The sequence below is a fragment of the Physeter macrocephalus genome, chromosome 7 (assembly GCF_002837175.3).
Source record: "Physeter macrocephalus isolate SW-GA chromosome 7, ASM283717v5, whole genome shotgun sequence".
In the NCBI taxonomy this organism is placed as follows: Eukaryota; Metazoa; Chordata; class Mammalia; order Artiodactyla; family Physeteridae; genus Physeter; species Physeter macrocephalus.
Genome location: NC_041220.1, coordinates 52988942 through 52999509, shown reverse-complemented (window position 1 = coordinate 52999509; position 10568 = coordinate 52988942).

Here is a 10568-nt window from a genome sequence, read left to right as displayed (position 1 = left end):
CCCTGGTGGCGCAGTGGTTGAGAGTCCTCCTGCCGATGCAGGGGGCGCGGGTTCGTGCCCCGGTCCGGGAAGATCCCACATCCCACATCCCACATGCCGTGGAGCGGCTGGGCCCGTGAGCCGTGGCCGCTGGGCCTGCGCAGCCGGAGCCTGTGCTCCGCAACGGGAGAGGCCACAACAGTGAGAGGCCCGCGTACCGCAAAAAAAAAAAAAAAAGTGATGGTTGTGTAGAGGAGGACGTATATATCACACTAGATAACACTTCCATATTCATTCATTCATATTCATATTCCACATTCATTCAAGTGTTCACACTAGATAACACTTCCTGCACATGGGGTCTCTCTTTGAGACAATGGGACAAGAGCAGAGAATGTGCCATATTGGCCTATGTTTTCAGAAAGCTCTTGAGAAAAACCATCAGGTGCAACAATTAACGTAAAAGTTAGCTATAAGACCTTTCATAATATGGAGGGACCAAAGACCCTGGGAAATAAGACCAATTCTTATTCTAAAATGATAACACTCTTGGGAAGTATGTGGATATCATATGAAGTTTGGCCTCCTGCAGTGGCTAAGTTGTTTTGGACAACCTCCTGCTAAGAATAACTAGAAAAGTTAGGCAAAATATTAAAAATCTGTTTGAAGGGATTGAAAAGCTACTAAGGAAGTGAACATTTGTTAGGGAAGATCTAGAGGAAGAAAGAAGCCAAGAGAAATGAGCCTAGTGTCCGAGGCTCATCTTTTTCCTTTCAGACAATTGTCAATTCTGAAAGCAAAAGCAGAGGCTGAGGGGCTCAGAAGACCTTTTTGGGGTTTCACAGGGACAAGGGTGACAAAACTAGAGTTTGGAGTGTCCCAGGGAGGATGGGCTCTGGTAACCAGACTTATGGTTAGGACCCTGAGATGCTGGGGGCATGGTGAGGTCTACGAGTAAGGATGAGCTAGAAATAGACCAGTACTCACAGGACTAGAGCTCAGTTCCAAATCAATTCAGTCCCTCATGGGATTAGGTTAATTGTCTCAGTCTAACTGTCTGACAGAACCAGAAGTAAATTCTCTCTGGAAAAAATACGTCATCCACAGTGATACATATATGAAGTAAAATTCTATTCACTCATGCAAAGAGAATGAAAACGGAAAGCAAAGAGATGTAATTTATCTTCAGGAAAGCTAACAGATGAAGAAAGTAACACAAAATCTAGTGATGCTGACATTGGTGTTTTCATACTAGATGTGAGTATCTTTGGTTTCTGCTGAGACTTACTTCTAAGCTTGATCTTGCTGCCTTTTTGGAACATTTGAGTTCACACCTCTCCAGCTACGGTGACTGGACCTTGGGTACAAACCTGTCCCGACAGGTACCAATCCACTGCCTTGGCTGAGTCTTTCATATTCTTTTCCTCAGGAACTTGAACTAAGATATACTGAATCAGTCAGGAGGAAATAGGTGAGTATGAGATCTATAATATCATGAATATTTGAGGTAGCTTGACATTTTACACTGTTTACATGTCAATAAGTCAGAAGTAAAAGCCGTTTAGCAAAGAGCAACAGTAAGAAGCAGGTATGGGATGTACAGTTGCCTGAGAGATGGATGGGGGAGCTTTGTACCCACAGTTCCAGGTCCACAACCCATTTCCCCAGCTCTTTGTTCTGCTTTTCAATGTCTTTTTAATATCCATAAGACTACTGAAGACATGAAATAAACTTTCTTTTATTAGTTAAAAATGTATCATACAGAACCTCATGCTATGTCTACAATTTCTTTTTTTTTTTAATTTATTTATTTTTGGTTGCGTTGGGTCTTTGTTGCTGCGTGTGGGCTTTCTCTAATTGCGGCAAGCGGGGGCTACTCTTCCTTGTGGTGTGTGGGCTTCTCATTGCGGTGGCTTCTCTTGCTGCGGAGCACGGGCTCTAGGCACGTGGGCTTCAGTAGTTGTGGCACACGGGCTCGGTAGTTATGGCTCGCGGGCTCTAGAGCACAAGCTCAGTAGTTGTGGCACACGGGCTTAGTTGCTCCGCAGCATGTGGGATCTTCCCGGACCAGGGCTCGAACCCGTGTCCCCTGCGTTGGCAGGCGGATTCTTAACCACTGTGCCACCAGGGAAGACCAAGTCTACAATTTCTTGTACACAATGTTAGCAATCACTAAAAAATAACCAGGCCTACAGAAAGGACAAGATTTTTTTAAGGGGGAAAAATCTATAGAAAAAAGATCCATAAGAGATTCAGAGATTAGGGTTATCTGATGTGGAATTTAAATAACTATAAATGAATATTTATAAGACAGAATTTCAGCAGAGAACTGGAAACTATTAAGAAGAATCAAATGGAAATTCTAAAGCTGGAAAACTTAATTCGATGAAACTAACAACTCAGTGGATTGGATTTAACAGAAGATTAAACATGACATAGACAGAATTAGTGACTAGAAGATGATGTCAGAAAAAATCTAGATGAAAGCACAGAGAAACTTAAAAAAATGTAGAAAATATAGAGACAAGTCAAGAGATTTATGGCACAGTGAAAAGCTCTAAAATACACATAATTTGAGTCCTAGAAAAAGAGGAGAGAGAAAGCAGAAGCAATATTTAAATAAATAATGTTCAATAATTTCCCCAAACTAATGAAAGATGACAAGCCCCAATTAAAGAGTCCTACAAACACCCAAGCAGGACAAATATAAAGGAACCAGACTTAAGTACATACAAGGAAAACTTCTGAAAAAACAGAGACAGAAAATCTTAAAAAGTAGCCACACCTGTAAGTAGCAACTGTAAAATATTATAGACAAATTAAAAACAAACAACAACCAGAAGGCCCTGGAGAGTAAGCAAAAGCAGAGTCTGCAGGGAAGTTGATGCCATTTTTTATAGCATTTAGTCTAGGGCATGCCAGAGTCTGTACCACGTGGGGTGAGTAAAACTTTGTTAGAAATCCTGCAATCTTTCAAATAACCAGAGGACAGATTTCAGGGCAACCATAGCCCCTAGAAAGTAAGAGGGGAATCCCAGAAACAGAGCCAAAAGGAGAAAGCCCAAATTCGGAGTATAAACTCTGCCCAAATCTTCACCTAATCCCTGAACCATGCGTGTGCAGGGCAGTTTGCAAGGAGCCCAGCTCGAGATAAAACTGCTGAAATGAATTTTGAGTTGCCACATGATAGAGTTTGCCATTTGAATGGAAGCAAGTTAACACTCTTTGGAGGAACTTAACAGAACCCAGAGTTTCCACAACAAAACAGTCACAATATCCAGGATACAGTCTAAAATTACTTATGAAGAACCCGGAAAATATAACTGAATCTCAAAAGATGACCATCATCGGAGACTGGTCCTGAGATGATCCAGATATTAGAATTAGTAGACACGAATTTTAAAGTGGATATTATAACTAGCTCAACATAAAAGAAAATGTGGTCATAACAAGGGAAAGGATAGGAAATTGCAGCAGAGAAATTAGAATATCTTGTAAATACAACAAAATGAGAATTCTAGGATTAAAAAAATTCGAAACTGAAATCAAAAGTTCACAGGAAAAAAGCTTCAATATAAATGAAGATAGATCAGTGGAAATTAATCCAACATGAAGAACAGGGGGGAAAAAAAAGATTGAAAAATAAATAGAAGCTCAGGTATCTATGGGACAATACAGCAAAGATTTAACTTACATGTAATTGGAGTTTCAGAAGGAAAGAAGAGGAAGAATGAGGGAAAAAATTAGAACTCAAGGCTAGAATTTCCCCAAATTTGGTGAAACACATACATTTACAGATTTGAGAAGTTCAGGAAACCCAAAACAGGATAAATATGAATAAAACCATACCTAGGCACATCATAGTCAAACTGCTGAAAACCAAAAATAAAGAACAAATGTCATATGATATCACATACATGGAATCTAAAATATGATACAAATGAACTTATTTACAAAACAGAAACAGACTCACAGACACAGATAATAAACTTATGGTTACCAGAGGGGGAAGGGGGCAGGGGAGAATAAATTAGGATTAGCAAACTACTATATGTACAATAGAGAAATAACAAGGTCCTACTGTATAACACAGGGAACCATATTCAATATATTTTAATAAACCATAATGGAAAAGAATATGAAAAAGAAATCACTTTGCTGTACACCAGAAACTAACACAACATTGTAAATCAACTATACTTCAATTAAAGAAAAAAAAACAAAGATAAAGAAAAAATTACAAAAGCAGTAGTCAGGGTAAAAAAGAATACATTTGTGGGACTTCCCTTGTGGTCCAGTGGTAAAGAATCCGCCTTCCAATGCAGGGGACGCGGGTTTGATCCCTGGTCAAGGAAATAAGATCCCACATGCCGCAGGACAACTAAGCCCGCGCGCCACAACTACCGAGCCTGCGTGCCACAACTAGAGAGAAGCCCGCGAGCCACAATGAAAGATCCCGCATGCCGTAACTAAGACACAGCGCAGCCAAAAAATAAAATAAATACATACATACATACATAAAACCAATACATTTGTATACAGGGGAACTACCATTTCAAAAATGACCACTTCTCATCAAACACAATGAAGTTGAGAACACACTGAACCAATACCTTCAATGTAATAAAATTTAAAATAAGCTTGTTAACACAGAATTTTTACATCCAGTGAAAATATCCTTCAAGAATAAAGGCAAAATAAAGACAATTTCAGGTAACTGAAAATCAAGAGAATATGTTCCTAGCAGTTTTGCAGTTACAAGAAATGTAAAGGAAATTGTTCATGCTAAATTGATGGACTGAATATTTTACTGTTATGAAATATCCCTCCTTATCTTCAGTATCATCAGTTGACTGAAATCTACTTTGTTTCATACTACTGAAGTAAGGAGGGATATTTCATAACAGTAAAATATTCAATCCATCAAGAAAATATAATAAAAAGGGACAGAACCAAAAGGACAAATAGGCAAATCCACATAGTTGAAGAGTTTATTACATCTCTCTCACTGATAGAAGCAGACAAAAGGCCATTAAGGATATTCAACATTTGAACAACACAACGATCATACTTGACTTAATTGATAGTGCACTGCTTTCAACAATTTCAGAATAGGCAGTTTTTTCAAGTGTACGTAAAACAACACCAAAACTAATGATAAACTGGTTCAAAAAGCAAGTCTCAACAGATTTCCAATAAAGTACCAAACAGCAAAACTAAGTAGTGGTCTCAGAAGTCAGGATAGGGATTACCCTTGGGAAAGGGGATAATAGCAGAAGGAAGACAAGAATGAGCATCTGGGTTGCTGATTACGTTCTGTTTCTCAACCTGGATGCTGGTCACATGGCTATATTCAGTTGTGAAAATGTACTGTACTGTATCCTTTTGTGCACTTTCCTGTATGTTCTTCTTAATAAGAAGTCAACAGCAGAAAAACCTTCCTGCGAAAAAAAATGAAGCAAACCTTCAAGCTTGGATAACCCCACCAATGAATTCTTCCCAACGTTTGAGGAAGAGATTACACTAACATTTTGAATCTTCTTGTTTTATAATCAGTGTAATCTAAGAACTTTACAAGAAAGAATACTATAGGTCAACTTCTTTTGTGGCATATGTGCAAAATCTTAAAATATTAAATCAAATTTGATAAAGAGTATAAAGTTGGGTTTATTCCAAGAGTGAAAAGTTAACCTTTTGAAAATCAATCAATGCAATCTACTATATTTACAACATGAAGGGGAAAATCATATAATAATCTCAATAGTTAAAAAAAATTTCACTCAAGCATCTGAGGTTCATTAATTATGTATCTGATGATTCATACAGCTAATCATCTGAGAAATACAAATTAGAACCCATTGAGTTGCTTTAACTCAAACCCTGGAGTGGCTACGATGAAACATAAAATGACTGACAATCCGCAGGTTAATGAGGTGATGGAGCAACTGAAACTCTTATCCATGGCTGGTGTGAGTAAACTTTGGTACAAATACCATGGAAACTCATTTGTCGTTATCAATTAAACTTGAACATACACAATCCCTGTGATTCATCATTCCCCCCCCAGGTATAACTCACCAGAAATGCTCACGCACCTGTGCCAAATGATACTGAAATGCAAGTTCAGAGCAAACCACCCCTACGTCCAACAGCATTGGTCAATATTACAATTCTACTACCAAGTGAAAGAAACAAGATGCACTTCACTTTCTGTGATTCCCTTCAAAACCAGGAAAACTAATTTGTAGTGTTAGAAGTCAGGACAGTCGTTACCTCTGAGGAAGAGGGAAGGACTCGTCATTTGGAGAGAGAATAGGTGGTGGGCGGGGATGAAGTTCTAAGGTTCTGGTAGTGACTTGTTTGTCTTAGGATGATTGTCTTTTTTCACTTGGAATAACTCGTGGAGATGTACACAATATTTGTGCCCTTTTTAGGTATAATATATTCTGCTTCAATAAAAGAATTTATATTAACATAATAGCATCGGAAATTGTCCATTTTACTGAAGTTCTAAGATCTTTGCATTGCCATACAAATACTATCTTGGTTTCTTTTTCTGTTTTTAATTAGTTAATTTATTTTTGGCTGCGTTGGGTCTTCGTTGCTGCGCGTGGGCTTTCTCTAGTTGCGGTGAGCTGGGGCTACTCTTCGTTGTAATGTGCGGGCTTCTCATTGCGGTGGCTTTTCTTGTTGCGGAGCATGGGCTCTAGACGCGCGGGCTTCAGTAGTTGTGGCACACGGGCTTAGCTGCTCCGCGGCAGGTGGGATCTTCCCAGACCAGGGATTGAACCGTGTCGCCTGCATTGGAAGGCGGATCCTTAACCACTGCGCCACCAGGGAAGCCCCTATCCTGGTTTCTTATTCTGAAAGGCAGCAACAATTCATCCTGTGAGTGTATAAACCCTAACATAGCCCAAGAATCAAGCCAGTGGGCGCAGTGTATGTGGAATGTGAAGCATCACAGATAGATCCCTAGGCTGTCACAACAGAGCCACAGGGCTGCCAGGAACCTCAAGGACCAGAAGATGATTTAAGAAAATCCTTTATGGGCCAAGAGCCTTGAAGAAGTCTCAGTTAACAAGTATCCTATGGGCACTCTCCTCCTCTGCTGACTGGTCGTCATGGATCACAAACAATCGAGGCATGAAAAGTTTGCTGCCAAAATTGCGGCCTGTAATATCTGCTGAGCTCTTTTTATGATCCAGGCCCACTTTGCAGGCAATAACTTTCTTAGTCCTCGCTATAACCTTATTATTCTCATGACATGGATGAAAATATCAGAGGCACGGACTGGTGTAGCTATTCCCACAGAGTGAAGAGGCAAGGTTTGAACCCAGGCAATCTGGCCACAGCGTCCCTATGCCTAACTTCTATCCACGTAGCTGCTCCAGGCTAATTTAGCAGCTTTACAAACTACTCTTGCACACATCTCAGTAATGGGATGGAAGGAATACAATTTTTTTTTATGCACTGGTAGAATGTTTTTCCCTCCCAAAGAAAATATTATATATTATTTCCTCTGTTGGCTGTGGTTAGAAACTCATCTGCGTGGAAAGCCCTTGCTTTAGCAGCTTTACAATAGAAAACTCTTCCTCCTGCCTAGTCGAGGGGGAGGCTTGGGATTAGGGGAGGTTGCTGACCCACTAGAAGCTTCTGACCTCAGGAGAGCTTGGCTGTGACAGTGAGTAACTCTACCCGTTTCTGGAAGCAATAGAAACCCTCTCTTTACAAAGCCCTGTTCTGCTCAGCCTCCTGTCCAGTTCAAACCCTAATTCTTCAGGAAGAAAAGAGATTCTAGACTGTGAATCATTTTGTAACATCAGACTTTCCTCAGTGGAACACCGTTTAAGTGTTTTTTGTTTTTCTGGTCAGGGCTTTTTTGGTTTTTATTTATCTCTTTATTTGAAGATACATGAAATTCTGTGAATCTGTTTTTTGTTTCTCTGATGAGCAACCGGGCCAGTGTAGGAACCAGAAATCCAGATTTTGACACTTTCCCTCCTCCTTTAAGCTGTTAAAAACATTCTGCATTTCTAAAGTTTCACATTTTGGCTTGATCTGAATTTATCTTATAGTAACTGAAAGCTAGTTACTTCAAATTAAGTTCTAAGCAAGTAAGTGTCCAAGGATACACTAACAGCTAAAATAGTATGCATCATGTCCTTATGACTCATTTCTTTCTGTAAATGTGTTTCTGGAAATAGTTGATTAAAGAAAGTGACTTAAGAGAAGATAAGTCAACCCTGACACAGCTCAGATTGTTTAGGGGTGCCGGGCTGTCTGGGAAGTCTGATTCCAGCCCAGGTAACTGTAGGGTGTCAGCAGATGGCAAAGTGTTTGCCGGGATGAAGTCTGACTGAAGCCAATGTGAATTGTAACTGCTGCAGTGTTTCTGCTTGTCCGGGCAGCTATCTCAATATGTGAGACCTGCTAGCCTGGCTCATTTCATGCAACTTAATTATATGAACACTAATTGTATGGATTCTCTTAGATGCCTACTTGGTGCCACAAACAACTCAAATGTTGTTAGTCATCAAATAGGTTAAGGAGAGGCATAAAAAATGAAAAAAAAAAAGAAGAGGCATAGAGGACTTCCCTGGTGGTGCAGTAGTTAAGAATCCACCTGCCAATGCAGGGGGCACGGGCTCGATCCCTGGTCCAGGAAGATCCCACATGCCACGGAGCAACTAAGCCCGTGCGCCACAACTACTGAGCCTGTGCTCTAGGGCCCGTGCTCCGCAGCAAGAGAAGCCACTGCAATGAGAAGCGCGCGCACCGCAACTAAGAGCAGCCCCTGCTCGCCGCAACGAGAGAAAGCCCGTGTGCAGCAACGAAGACTCAATGCAGCCAAAAATAGATAAATAAGTAAATACATTTATTGAAAAAAAAAAAGAAGAGGTATAGAATGACAAGTTTACTATGAGCCAGCCCTTCCCAGATTCTAGTTTCTGTTTCTTGGCGAGGAGCTGATTCCGGTGTTCTCAGTGGAACAGAATTTGGATTCTGTGGTTTTCATGTTGCGTCCCCAGATTGCAGCAGCAACCAAGAACATATGACTGGGATGCTTTGCTCACTGCTTATGACCTAGTGATAAAATGTTGTGTCCCTTCCCGAAATTAAAAATTTTTTTAAATAATAAATGTGCATGGTTATGAATTATATAATTCAGAGAGGATCCGAATGAAAACCAACAGTCACCTGCATCACTCATTCATTCCCAGCTCAGTTCAAGCCAAACTGTGAAACTTTGCAAATGCAAGAATGTTCTTAACAGCTTAATAGACAAGAGTTAATATGCAAGAGTTTTCTCTTGCTGTTTCATGGTTTGTTCTGCAATTTCTCTGTTTACTACTGAGTCATGTTATTCAGTTGGTTTATCATATCTTTCTCTTTAATGTTTTGGGCCGTAATCAAATACGTGATGACCTGGCAGAAAATCTGCAAATTCCCTTTTCTTGAACCTATCAGAGAGCTGAGGTTGCAGGTCAACCAACTAACTTGAAATCTAGGGAATTCCCTGGTGGTCCAGTGGTTAGGACTCCGTGCTTGCACTGACATGGCCTGGGTTCAATCCCTGGTCGGAGAACTAAGATCCCGCAAGCTGCGCAGCGCAGCCAAAAAAGGAAAAAAGAAATCTAAGGAAAGACAGGCACCTCCAAGGAGGAATGGGCTGTGAGCACTTGCTTGGCCAGGGCAGATGCTTCTAGATACAGTACAAGTTGGTAAGAAGAATTCAACTAAGATTTTTAATGAATTGCTAAGGGCTGAATGCAACGAGCATAAAAATATGAAACTCCTTGGAGCTACAGAATTGCACTGATTTGCAGGTTCTTCACTGGAGCGCACCAGGTGCTCACAGAAAGGCTGGGGACAGGACGGTGACGATGGTTTGGGTCACGGCCAGGAACACTGAGTTTAGGGAGTCACCTCCTTCAGAGCAAGCCTGCTCTTTGTCTTCGAGGAGGCGTCGCCTCATTGCTTGAGCTGCTCCCTGCAGACACAACCCTGAGAAGTGCCCTGGGAAAGGGGCTGAGAGCTGGCATTCTTGGTACACCCAGTAGGAACTTGCAGGCAGCCACATGGCCGAGCACCTCTCCCGACAAGGTCAAGAACCAGTGTCAGAGGACCCGGCCCAGAGAGTTCTTGCGTTGAATAGGGAAGATCCCTTGCCTGCCCACCAGGCCTGGGCCACGGGCTTACTGTTTGATCAGGAGGATGTGAAATAGTGGAAATGAAAGGTCAGAACCTGCCCCTCTGGCCTTGAAGGATTGTAGCAGGTGATAAGAGACGAAGAAGGAGGAGAAAAGAGAGGTGAGGAGGGAGGGACTTGGGTTACGTGAGACCAGGGGATGCTGAGGGCATCAGGTAGGATTCTGGGAGGGGGTTGCCTCAGACACCACCCCCTCCCACCGACCTGGGGCCACCAGAGCCAAACTGCCTCAGCCAGGCCAGGAGGAGGGAGATGGAAGTTAGCTTTCCAGAGCTGCTCTCTGTACCACTGTGCTGTGGCTCAGACCAGGCTATCCCGCAACGACCCAGAAGGGGGTGCACTGGACCTAACTTACGTGCCTCCCCGGACTGCTTTGGCC